The sequence below is a fragment of the Manis pentadactyla genome, chromosome 1 (assembly GCF_030020395.1).
Source record: "Manis pentadactyla isolate mManPen7 chromosome 1, mManPen7.hap1, whole genome shotgun sequence".
Classification (NCBI taxonomy): domain Eukaryota; kingdom Metazoa; phylum Chordata; class Mammalia; order Pholidota; family Manidae; genus Manis; species Manis pentadactyla.
The window spans coordinates 196,965,976-196,978,382 of NC_080019.1; the positions used below are offsets into that span (position 1 = coordinate 196,965,976).

The following is a 12,407-nucleotide window of genomic DNA, read 5'->3' on the forward strand; positions in this document are numbered from 1 at the left end:
CCAGCCTCTCCTTGTGCCCACCCCATGATGCACAGCCTTTCTGGAAGGACTTTGGAGGGACCTAGGACTCCTAGCCTGTTACATGGCAGTTTGAGAAGGGCGTCCACTTTGGTTGCTATGAGTGGCTTGTTTTCTTCATTCCTTTGCCCTGCTCACTGAAAGTTTGGGGATAGAGAGCAAACTGGGGGTGCTTGGGTCCCTGGCCTCCTGTAACCAGCCCTGCCTCCTGGCCTGAAGTGCAAGTTATTCCCTCTCGCTCAGGCAAGGGCCTACATCGTTGTCCATTGACAAAACCACACTTTCCTCCCAACACTGCTGCTCATGTCTAGCAGATGATATATTTTAAGGCCAGGACAAAGGGCTAACTAATATTCTCCACAGAGTCCTGTAAGCAACGTGGTCAGTGGGTCTTCACTGAACTAGTCCTTGAAGCCCCTGGTAGGTATCCAGTTGAGATTTGGAGATGACAGATTGAATCAGAGATTTTGGTTGACTGTAGACTCACTCAGCAGTGTGGTGTGGCAGGTGGCTAAGAGTGAGCATCAGTTTTGAGCACTTTGAGAGCAGCACATTGTCCTGAACAGGGGGCAAACATCGCTGGTGTGGCCAGAGGAGCATCACTGCGGGTGTGGCACTCACCACTTCGGCCAGGTGCAGAGCAGGGCAGTAAGCACTGGCAGAGGCTGCATGGCAGGGCCTGGTTGCATGCTTGGCCTGTGGCTGCCACAACAAGGCAGGGTGCTGGGTGGAGAGGAGGAAGGAGGCAGGACATTTCTTTGGCCTGTATGCAGCATGACTGGGGCCTGGGAGGGGCATCCCTGTAAGGGCTGCAGGCAGGTCCTGGAAGGGGTGAGGTGGGGACACATGCAGCTGTGGTGGAGGGGCCCCGTGGATGGCCCCTGTCAGAGACAATATAGGGACAGTCAGGCATAACGCAAGCTGGCATGACAACGGTTCTGAGGTCATGTGATGCGTAAAATAGTTTAGATGACAAATCCAGGTAAAATCACTATATTCATTTCCTTTGCTAACTTACATGTGGGAAAAAAGTAGGACAGTTGTGCAGGAGGGAATTCAATGTGTTTGCTCTATCAAACGAGAGTTCTCACTAAACAGCAGGGTGGGGTGACTTGCCTGGAATTCTCTTCCCTCTGCTATTGCTTGGCCTCACAACATGCATGAACTGCACAAGTTAAGGGATGGGTTTTCCTTTTAAGATTAGCATTAGTTTCCAAATATTAGCTAAATTGAGATGTGAGTAAACTCCAGATATTGGAGCAACCAAGCCTTCCTTGAGGCCACAATGATCCAATGTCCGTATTTTCTCTGGAGGTCTTAACCTCTTTATATGAGGTCATGTTTTCCCTCACAGCCCTTTGGTTGCATGGTTTTCCCAGTGAGTTTCTGCTTCTGCCCAAGTGCTGCCCCCATACTCTGAAAGCCTTTACAAGAGCTCGTCCTCATACTTTCCACAGAAATGGCTGCTAAGGAGGAGAGGGAGGGAGGGCGACCATGGTAACGGAGGTGCCCCCCCACCTGCCCAACCCTGTCAGAAGCGAGTCTTACTGGAGTTCAGAAATGCCTCTTTTCTTCTGAACTTTGTCCAGGACCAGCCGTGTGAGCAACAGAGCACTGGGCAGGCAGATGTTTGAGAGAGGGTTCCATCATGAGTAGGCTACATGGAACATTAACTGTGATAGAGTCTATTCGGGGCCATAAAGTAAATGGAAAGGACTTGAGATCACGCCAGCTATGTTCTCTGACCATAATAGAGCTAAATTAGAAATCAGTAATAGAAAGGCAGAATGGGAAACCCTCAAACACTTGTACCTAAATGACATGTTTGTAAATATCCATGGGTCAGGGAGAAACCAAAAAAGAAACTATAACTATTTTGGAATGAATGACAGTGAAAACACAGCACATCAATGCATTTGAGAGTTAGATAAAGCAGCACCTAAGGGAAGCTCCAGCACAGAAACTTTATTAGGGAGAAACATCTCACATTAGTGACTTTGCCTTCCATCTCAAGGACCCAAAACAGATGATCAAGTTAAAGTAACCAGAACAAGAGCAATAGCAATCAGAAACAGAAATAAGTGAGATGCAAACTAGAAGCAGTAATTGAGAAAACCGGCCAATGCAAATGGTGGTTCTTTGAGAAAATCAGTAAAATCGATTAACCTCTAGCCGGACATAGGAAAAAATGGGTATGCTTTGACCAACCTTGTGCCAACATATTCAGTGACTTGGATGGAATGTATGCATTTTCTGAAAGAAGTTACCAAAGCTATAACTCAGTGGAGATTGGTGATCCTAGTAGCCTTCTATATGTAAAAATTGAATTTACAAATTTACAATTTTACTCCTCCTCTTGCCCACAAAAAACCTCCAGGCCCAAATGGCTTTACTAGTGAATCTTACTAAATATTTAAAGAAGAAATAGTGGCAATTCTATACAAATCCTTCCAGAAAATTAAAAAAGAAGGAATACTTCACAAATCATTCTGAGAGGCCTGCATTATCCTAATAACAAAACCAGGCAAAAACATGAGAAGAAAACTGTAGACAAATATTCCTCATGAACATACATGAAAACAACAAAATTTTAGCAAATCAAATAAATACAAAGTATAGACAAAATAATTGGGGATTACACCAGGAATGCAAATATCTTTCACATTCTAAAACTAACAAATATAATTTACCATATGTTAACAGACTAAAAATGAAAAACAGTATCATCTCAATATATCCAATGACAATACTTGACAAAATTCGACACTCATTCCAGATAAAACCTTCAGGAAAGTAGCAATAGAAGCAAGCTTCCCAGATAAGTGGCATCCGTGAAACCCAACAGCTACCATTGTATTAATGGTGAAAGACTGAGAGCTTATTTTCAATAGCAAAACATTGCCGAGAGAAATTATTGAAGACGTGGATAATGGGCAGCTGCACTGTGCTCATGGTTCAGAAGACTCGACGTTGTTAAGGTGTTAATGCTCCTCAGATGGACCTACGGGTTCAGTGGACTCCCAATCAGAATTCAGCAGGGTTTTTAGTAGAAATTTGGCAACTGACACTACTTGATTTCATGACTTATCATAAGCTGCAGTTATGAAAACAGTGTGGTATTGGTGTTAAGACAGACAGCAGATAAGTGGATCAGAACAGACAGTCCAGAATAGACTCAGACATATATCATCAATTAATTTTCAACCATAGTACCAAAGCAATTTAGTGGGAAGGGGGTATTTTGTCAAAATGTGGTGCCAGAATAATTGTACATTCAGAATCTGAAAAGGAAAAAAGACCTTTGATCCATATCTCCCATTATATATTAAATGTAAGTAGATCAGAAATCTAAATCTAAAACTCAAACTATCAAACATTAAGAAAACATGAAACAGTTTCATTAGGCAAAGTTTTCTTAGTTATGTCATTAAAAGCATTCATTGCCCATAAAGAAAAAGTTTATAAATTGTATTTAATTAAATTCAAAAATTTCAAAGTTTTCTGCTCCCTAAAAGATGTTACTAAGAGAATGGAAAGACAAGCTAACGGCTGAGAGAACATTGGCAGATCAGATGTGTCTGGTATTTGAAAGGAACTCCTGAAATGCAATACCATGGAGATCAACAGCATAATTAGCAATGACCAAGGATGTGAGCATCTGCTGCACCAAGAAAACATGTGAAAGGCATGATGGGGCAACTGGGTTTTTCTTGTCATTGATTTTGCATTTCCCTAATGAAAAATGGTGTTGATGTAATTCATTACCAAGCACTTAATAAAACCTTCACTTTGTATTCCACAGAAAATAGGGAATGAACATCATTGTGTGCAGTTTGCACACACACAACTTTTGAGAGAGGCGCAGGGGAAGTGTCTCATGGTGCTTTGTTCTGCTGGGCAGCCGTTTGTACTTGTCCCAAAAACCCGAGGCCTGGCTGTTCTCTCACCCTGTTGGTGTTCTGCTGCGATGAAGCTCGGTTTGTAAGTGCACTCAGGGCAGAGTGACCATGAGCCTCAAAAAGGCCTATAAACTGTTGAAGAAAATGGTGCAGAGGGAAGAGGGTGCCTTCCAAAGAGACTTCTCTGGCCAGGTGGTCCTCCTCTTCTGGCACATGCTGTCAACCTTCCTCATGTGGCTTTTGTGTAAATGCAAACTATGCTTACTTGCTTTTGAGTTACTTACTACTTTTATAAGTTTGTTTACATTGTCCAGTTGATAATATTTTTCACCCTGTGAACATTGTTTGGTTATCTTTGGTGGGGATGGGATGCATCATACTTTTTCCATTGCAGTCAGTGGACACATTTTTTTCATATAGCAGAAGGGCTTTTAGAACCAAATAATAGCCTATATAGATGTAAGGTATCTAAGCATCCCTGTGTCCTTGCCAGCACTTGGCAAGGTATTACCAGGCTGTCCTATTTTAGGCCATCTAGTGGGTGCATGTTTATATCTATTCTTAGTTTTAATTTGCATACCTTTGATTACTGATGAGACTGAATACCTTTCCACATGCTTATTGGCCATTTGGTCTTCTGTCCTGAAATACTTTTCCTGGTTTTTTGTCCTTTTTTCTATTTATGTCTATGTCATTTATAAGGGAGAGCAATCAGGCTGGCCCCTGATGTTTCCACAGCAATTTTCATGCTAAATAAAAGTGTAGCAAAGTATACCAAATCTTCAGGAAAGAAAGAATTTTCTCAACAATATATTTTCATGCATGGGGGAACTTAGAGGAGGTGATCTTCATGAGCCCTTGCTGAAAGCACTGGGCAGGTAGAACCAAACTCCAGACTGTGCAGCAGGCAAGTGGGAGAAAGGTCAGGAAAGACCAGTGGGGGTCCCTGACTGCACGGTGTCCAGGCTACTGTGAGAACATGGTTCCAGTGTTCAGAGCTTCACATGAAGCATTATGGGGGAGTGGGAGGGCTGAAAGCACACAGAGGGCATGGGGGATGTGGTCCATGGGCTTCCAGGCCAGGAATCAATACCAAGGGACTTAGAACATTACGAGAGGTTCTAGGTGATGGTGCACGTGGGCAGTGGGTGAGGAGTAAGTATGGTGATTCCTGCATTACCCTGGGCATCGTCTGTTTTTCTCTTTAAGGACAAGGCCACGAACAGGCCCTTCCCATACATGCAAAGTGAAGGTATTCAGTAAACATGAAAAAGAGCTCAGCCTCACTAAGCATGTTTCACAGTTTTATAGGCTGAAACATTTAAACTGATGAGGTAACATTTGAGAGTGAATCATACAGGCAGTGGCTCAAGAAGCAGCACTCGTGAATTTGGTGGGACATAATCTGCAGAGACATGTATGGGCAAGATTTTGGTTAAGTTCTCTGAAATTGAAAAGTACAGTATTTCATTTCTCATGCCAAGGTACCTTTGAAAATACTGATTTAAAAAAATGCTACGAGGTATTGATGGTAAAGAAGCTGTCAAGTATAGCCCTGGGGTGCATTTTCCTCCCACATGCAGAGACTATCAGGGAATGTTTACAGGGGCTGAGCCCAGAATTAGTAGTAGAGAGTCTTATTTTTCATTGTTTATTTCATTTTTACTCTTTATATTTAAATATCTATAGTTTTGAAAACCACTTATGGCCCAGAAGTCTTAATAGTTACTATTGTTAATAAAAGAATCTGTACTGCCAGGTTTATTCTAAACTCAGTATGTTGCTATCATTCAGTCATTGAGGAAAATAAGACAAAATGAAGTAGTTTATCCACCACTTCAGAGAGCAGGGCAGAGCAGAGAATGTTCTGGCATCATTACTGCTCCTACATAGAAGGGACACACAATAATAGTCATTAAGGTGCTGAAAATAACAACGTGTCCTGGATTTACTTACACCCTTGGAAGGAATTCTACCTCCTGCAGAGTGCGGGCCCCAGAGAGGCCAGAGGCCCAGCTGTGCCACCCTGGACCATGACGCTGCTTCCCCCCAAGCCTCATTCTTCCTCTGTTAAGATGGTGATGATTATACCTGCTTCCCAACCTGGCAAATACTGGGTGTAGGAGAATAAATTCAGGAATGCTTGGAAATAATGAAGTGCTTAAGAGTTGTTAGTTTCTCCCCACTTTGGAAGATTTTGCATGTTTTTGAAATCCAGTGCCTATTTCTGGAATGTTGAGCTCATTAGGTTTCATTAGGAAAAAGACTAGATCTTAAGGTTTCACCTGAGTTCTTTAGATGTGTTTGCGAACCTCCTGAATTACTCTGAGGACCTCCTGTATGGTTGGGGCCTGGCAGGCACTGGCATTCCTGCTCACAGAGCTGGGTGCAGGCCAGCCATGGGGGGACCTCCTCAGTGACTTGGTTCCAGCGAGTACAGTGGTGCTTGGCTGTGGTCATGGCATACCTGGGTACCTTGTGTCACCAGACCGCAGAGGTGTGCATCCACTACAGCTGAGGTTGCACACTGTTCGGACAGTGTGTTGGGAGCCCCAAGCCACACTGCAGCTTTGATTTGTGGCCCAGGGCACTCCCCCTGCAGCAAAAGTGAAGGTCTGTGAGGCGGGGAGGCGTGGGGTGGGGAATGGACGGGAGTGCGGAGCCTGGGGCGTGCTGTCTCTGTGGGAGCAGCACTGCGACCTGTGCAGTTGTGTCTGACAGTTGCAGATGGACCCAAACCAAATTTCAGGTGCACATGGTGTCCTGTGAGCCCCCAAAACATGAGAATGGTAAGGAATTGGGCCCTCGTGGGATTCTGTGCCAGAACATTGGCCTTGCGGAGTTCATCATAACATGATGCTTTTCCCTTGCTCTTTGGTAGATGGACAGTGCCCTCACCCTCGGGGGAAGCAGGTGGGCTGGCAGGACGGGCATCCACAGGTCGGGAGAAGGAGACGCTCCCAGGTACTCTTGTCTACCCCGCTGGTGACCTGCCTGCCCGGCCCCGCCTGTTCCAGATGATGACTCATGTGACCCCTGCCTCTCCTGGCCTGCTTTGCCCACTTGTGCCCTGCCTGCACCTGACCTCAGTGCCTGTTGGTTGACCCACCTCAGCCCGGATCATGACCCTCCCCCTTGCACCCCAGCTCAACCAGTCCTCACTTCTGGCGGCTCCTTCTGCTTGACCATTGCTTTTGAGGTTCTCCATCTGAATTGTATCCTGACTTCCATTAACTTGCTGGGCCGTGGGGCACATCAAGAGGGCCCCTAACGGGGGTCAGCTCCACCTGCTGGTATTAATGCCCCCTCAGATGTAGGCCTGTTCTCGTCTGTTCATTTCCTTTAACAGGGAAATTTGTAATGTGATGAGAAAGAATATCTTTATACTTAAGTAATGTGATCCTTCATCACCCCAAATGTTGACTCTTTTCACTGGCCACAAGTCATCTTCTTCAGTTTAGAAACCAGTGAAGGTAATTAGACACATCAGAATCAGAATTGATTTGAGGAATAATTCTGATGAGGCTGGAAGAATGGAATTGCCACCACAGATTCAACAGTCACCCAGCAGATAGACCAGACATGTGCTGTGGGCTAGGCCCTGGTCCTGGGCTGGGCAGATCCACGAGCAAATGCACTGACAGGCTGTGTGCCCAGAGAAGGCAGACTGCACACCTGAGAAACCAGAGGGTGACGAGCTCTGTGGATACAGGGAGTGAGAGCAGGTGTGAGTGAGCACGGCTACATCTGCAGAGACAACGTGTATGATTGGGGTCATTAGTGGTCACAGGGCCATCGGGGCTGGCCTTGTGCGGGTCATTGTCACAGAGGAGGTGGTATCTAAGTGAAGGCGAGGGGCTGGGCCCGGATGAAGAAGAGCGTTTCAGGCAGAGGGAACACTGCTGGGCCAGTGCGAGGGCCTTGAGGGAGGGACGGCAGAGCGGCTGGGGGCCACTGTGGCTGGAGGTGAGCAGCAGGGAAAGGGGTGCAGTGCCGGGGCCTGGCAAGAGCTTTCCCTCTCTTGTGGGGAGGAGGAGACTGGGCCGAGTTAGGTTCTTGTGGAACTGCTCTGGTTTCCGGAGAATAGATGCTCAGGTGGCATCGGGGACCCATGAGGAGATGCTCCCTGAGCCCAGGTGAGAGGTGCCGAGGAGGCAGGGAGTGCTGCTCAGGGTCAGCTGTTTGGAAAGTGGAGTGTGCGTGCCGATAGAGTGCAAGGGAAAGGCCGGATGGACTGCTGGACAGCGGAGGCTGCAGGAAGGGCAGGTTCAGGAGCGGGTGGCCGAGGATGAGCTCAGCAGACCTTGACAGTCAGGGGACTGTTGAGCATACAGCTGGCCTGATAGTCTGGAGCCCTGGAAAGTGAGGCTGGAGGTGCATACCTGGGCAGGGTCCATGCAGCCAACATGCACGTGCACCCAGGAAGAAGAGAAGCAAGGATGGCATGTGGACGCCCACCCCACAGGTGGGGAGGACACAGGCCCCGGGAGGGCATGCAGAGGCCCAGGGGACAGCCCTGCAGGGAGAAAGGCTGAGTCCACCCCTGCCTTCAGCTGAGAGGGAGGATTGGGCTTCAGGCAAGTCAGCAGCTTGAGCAATTCTGGCACCTGGAGGAGAGACAAAAGCAAATGTGGGATGCACGGAAGAGAGAAGAGGGCAGAGGAGCCGGCTGCGAGGGCAGAGAGCTGTGAAGAACTTAGTGCAAGGTGAGGGTGCTGGGGGGCAAGGAAGTTCTGTGTGGCTGCCGAGAGGCAGCAGGGCAGCAGGGGCCCTGCTGTGGGCCCGTGTTCCTTACCTGGAGGCCTAGGGCGGTACAGGAGGCTGGATGGGATCAGTGTGCAAGTTACGCTGTCCTCAGGTACTGCCAGTATTCACTTGTTTTTGACAAAATAAAAGATAATTTCATATAATTCACTTTTAAATTTGTACGGGGGTCTCGGAAGCTTCAGGAGCATAGTGGACAGGGGAGGTGGGGCATGGTGCAGGTGAGCGAGCACCTGCCGCCTATGTGGGAGCCTGAGTGGTTTGCATTTTCTGCGGGTGCGGTGCAGCTGTGCAGTGGTCAGAGGCATGGCGTCACAGCGGCATTGTAACAGTGCTGTGGCCTTTGCCAAGGACACAGGGAGCTATCAGGCATGAGTGCCAAGATGATGGTGACTCCAGGGGTGTGACCTGGAGGAGGACAGGCAGAAGGCTGGGAAGAAAGAGACACAGGCAGGCACACTTGCCTTATTTTCAATTAGTGGCAGTTGTAAATTCATGTCTATCAAAGTAGCATATAGCTAAGAAAGTTTTAAAAACACAGTATCAACTAGCTATGCAAAGAAAACCTAAGTGGGGGTTTCCTTTTTAAAGAGATCGTGCAGATTGGCACACAGATCAGTCTTCTGCAGTTGGAATAGGATGGTCACCTGAGAGCCTTCATCTACTGTCACCCTGCACCAGAATCCCTCAAGAGACAAATTTTTTTTAAACAACAGCAATAACAGAAATTCATGATGTGTAGTCAGAGGGTCTGACATTTAGATTGACTGATTATTAAGAGAAAGAAACAAATAATGCTTATGAAATCAAACATCCCAGATGACAATTGGAGAGGCCTAATGTGGGTGAGCTCAGGGTCAGTGGACGGCAGGAGTCTGAGAGGACTGACAGGCAGCCTCTCCTCAGAGGAGCAGGTCAGGCAGCCTCTCCCACCCTAGCAGTGTGTGCAGCAAGGTCCTGGGTATGTGCAGAGTTCCCACTTCGAGTGTGGGCTTCGAGCCAGGGCAGTCAGGCCTGTGTGCCCATCAACTGCCAACTCCAAAGAGGGGCAAGGAGCTGCTCCAGCAGCAAAGTGTTGGCACATGCATTCCAAAGAGCCTCACACTCTCCCCTGCAATGTCAGAGGCAGAGCAGAGTGAACAGAACCAGCATCCAGTGTCGGCAAGTCGAGCCTCCCAAGAGCAGAACTGTGGGCATGGCCGAGAGCTGTCATGCATTTGAGGAGAACCAACAGCAGGAGAAAGATGCACCAAACAGGACAGAAGAAGATACTCAGGGAAGAGTTAATGCATGACAAGAACACTCATAAAAGGGAACACTTTTTCTTCGAAAGAAAAAACAGATATTTTAGAAAGTAAAAATTAGTCAAAATGGAATAGTGAGGATGGCTTGAGTCACACAGAACAGAGTAAAAGAAAGAATCAGTGATTGGACATGTGAGCCAAGGATTATTCTGGAATGCAGACCTGTAGGACTGAGAGCTTTCCCAGAGTGCAGATCTAGAGAACCTAGAGCTCCTTCGGAGTGCACATCTCAAGGATGAGAGGTGGAGAGTGTGAGAGGAAAAGGTAGGACCACAGCGAGCTTGAGAAGCTCCACTTTCTGCTGTGTGGCAGTCTGAAGAAGAGAGGAGAGTGAAGGCTGGGGATGGGTTGTGCAAATGCACTGGAATGCTTCTCAGAGCACAGAAGGCACCAGGCGCCAAGTGTTGAGGAGGGGCACAAGCAACCAAAACTGCCCTGACACATGGGGCAGAATTTCAGGATATTGCCCCAGAAAAGAAAACCAACAAAGTGGTCAACAGGATGAGCAAGCATCTGCTTGTCAATTGATGCCCAATTTCTCAATGATAGATTTGTATTCTGGGATTAATTGGATCAGTGTCTTCAAAGTATTTGGGAAAAATGATTCCAAACCTGGGATTTTAGACACAGCCAGATTCTAATTGAAATTAAAGGGGTAAGAAAAGGTGTTTTCAGATAGTCAAGGACTCAGAGGTTACCAGCCTAACCCCTGAGACTTTCACAAAGTGAAGAAAAAGACGAACATCTGTGAGAGCAGATGATATTTGACCCACAGTGCTGGGGAGGGAGAGTCCAGTGTGACATGGCCCTAGCGCTGTTCTGCCGGTGATGGACATTGGCATGCAGATTAAGGTGGTAGCTGAAAACAGTCTCATGCACATGGAGTGTTACATAGCGAGCAGGAGACAATTGAAAATCTCCTAAACCTCAGGCCTGCAGTGTGTAATTGTGCATTTGAACACATAAGCAATTGGCCAGGGGCCACCAGTCACAGGCAAGTTGTACAACTGCAAATCTTGTGGAGGAAAAACTGAAACAAAACCAAATGTAGAGTGGAAGGGTAAAAACTAGAAATCATGGAAAATGTATGAAATCACATTATGTAGGCATTAGTCCAAATGTGTGTTAAGTTTCTATATTAAAAGGCCAAAACAGATTGTTTTAAAAATGACACAGAAGCAGAAAGTTTATTCATGGGAAAGGTACTGAGTGAGTGCCAGTCACTGGAAAGTGGGCCTAGCAGTGTTTCATTCAAGAGAAAGATAAAGGCATTAGATGGGACAAAGACAGTTCATTCTGATGAGTCACAATCCTCTAGGAAGATATGATATTCATTAACTTCTTTGTATATAATTACATAGCTGCAAAATTTATGAAGGAAGAACTTCTAAGAATAGGATGTAATGGGAGACTTCAACTGAAAAATTAGGAAGACAAAATTCACACGGTTATGAAGGATTTGAAAAGCATTCTTTACAAACTCTGTTATCGTTCCTTCCTTCCTACATACCAGCACCTTTCACAAGTATATGCCATGTATTTTAAAGAAAATTAATTCTTAATAGCAAAAATCATAAAGTACAGTAAGAATGGAAAATAACCAAAACATGAAAACCAAAATAACTCAGTTGCCATCACTTGGAGATTTTAGAATGCGCATAAACCGTTTTAAAAGAAATGAAAATGAGATGACACTGCATGTCAAAACATGAAGGATGCTGCCAAAACAGTTCTTAGGGGAAAATGTAAAACCAGAAACATTTAAAATAAATGAAGTAGCCTGTGACTCTAAATATTAGAGAAAGAATTACAAAATAATTCAAGACTAAGAAGGAAAAACTAATGAAGATAAAAGTAGAGGTGAGTACAGGAGAACAGGAAAACCTGGTGCTTGGTGCAGTAAAGCTGGAAAAGGACCGTGACATACTTAGGCTGTGACACATGTGGCCAGGGGGCAGAGGGCAGAACTTTAGACGTGGGGAGCCAGAAAGTAGGCAGAATTGCAGATGTGGAGGCTATTAAAACCTTCAGAGGCTGCTGCTTACAGCTCTATGCAAAGAAATTGGGAAATCTAGATTAAATGAATAATTTTCCAGAAAAATGTAAATCAAAATTGCCTCAATATGATGTAGAAAGCCTGAATAACCTGTCAGTATGGAAGTGACTGAAACTGTGCTCGGAGCTCTGTTCTCACTTGGCACAGACCCATCCCACATGTTCTATCATGTCCTAAAGGAAATAAAATTCTTAAGGTGTATGAATTGTTTTAGAGTACAGAAAAAAGTCGAAAGTTCCCAGAATTATTTTACAAGAACAGCAATATTGTGATATAAAAATTGTGCAGGTTTCTTAAAATAATCTGTAGATGCAAAGCACAAATCAAAGGTCGGCGGACTGACTTCAGTAGCGCATTCTGCATTAG

At 45.7% G+C, this 12,407-nt stretch overlaps 1 protein-coding gene across 16 annotated transcripts in view; it reads left to right on the forward strand.

Annotated features, from left to right (window-relative positions):
* Positions 1–12,407, forward strand: part of PCBP3 (poly(rC) binding protein 3) — a 291,192-nt gene that overhangs the window by 157,858 nt on the left and 120,927 nt on the right. The window contains exon 1 of one of the 16 annotated variants that reach the window (XM_036912129.2): positions 6,862–6,881. The exons of the other annotated variants lie outside the window; for them this stretch is intronic. The gene's annotated coding sequence lies outside the window, so the exon portion shown is untranslated. Of the gene's footprint in view, positions 1–6,861; positions 6,882–12,407 lie in introns of those variants that run through there. 16 annotated transcript variants of the gene reach the window in all.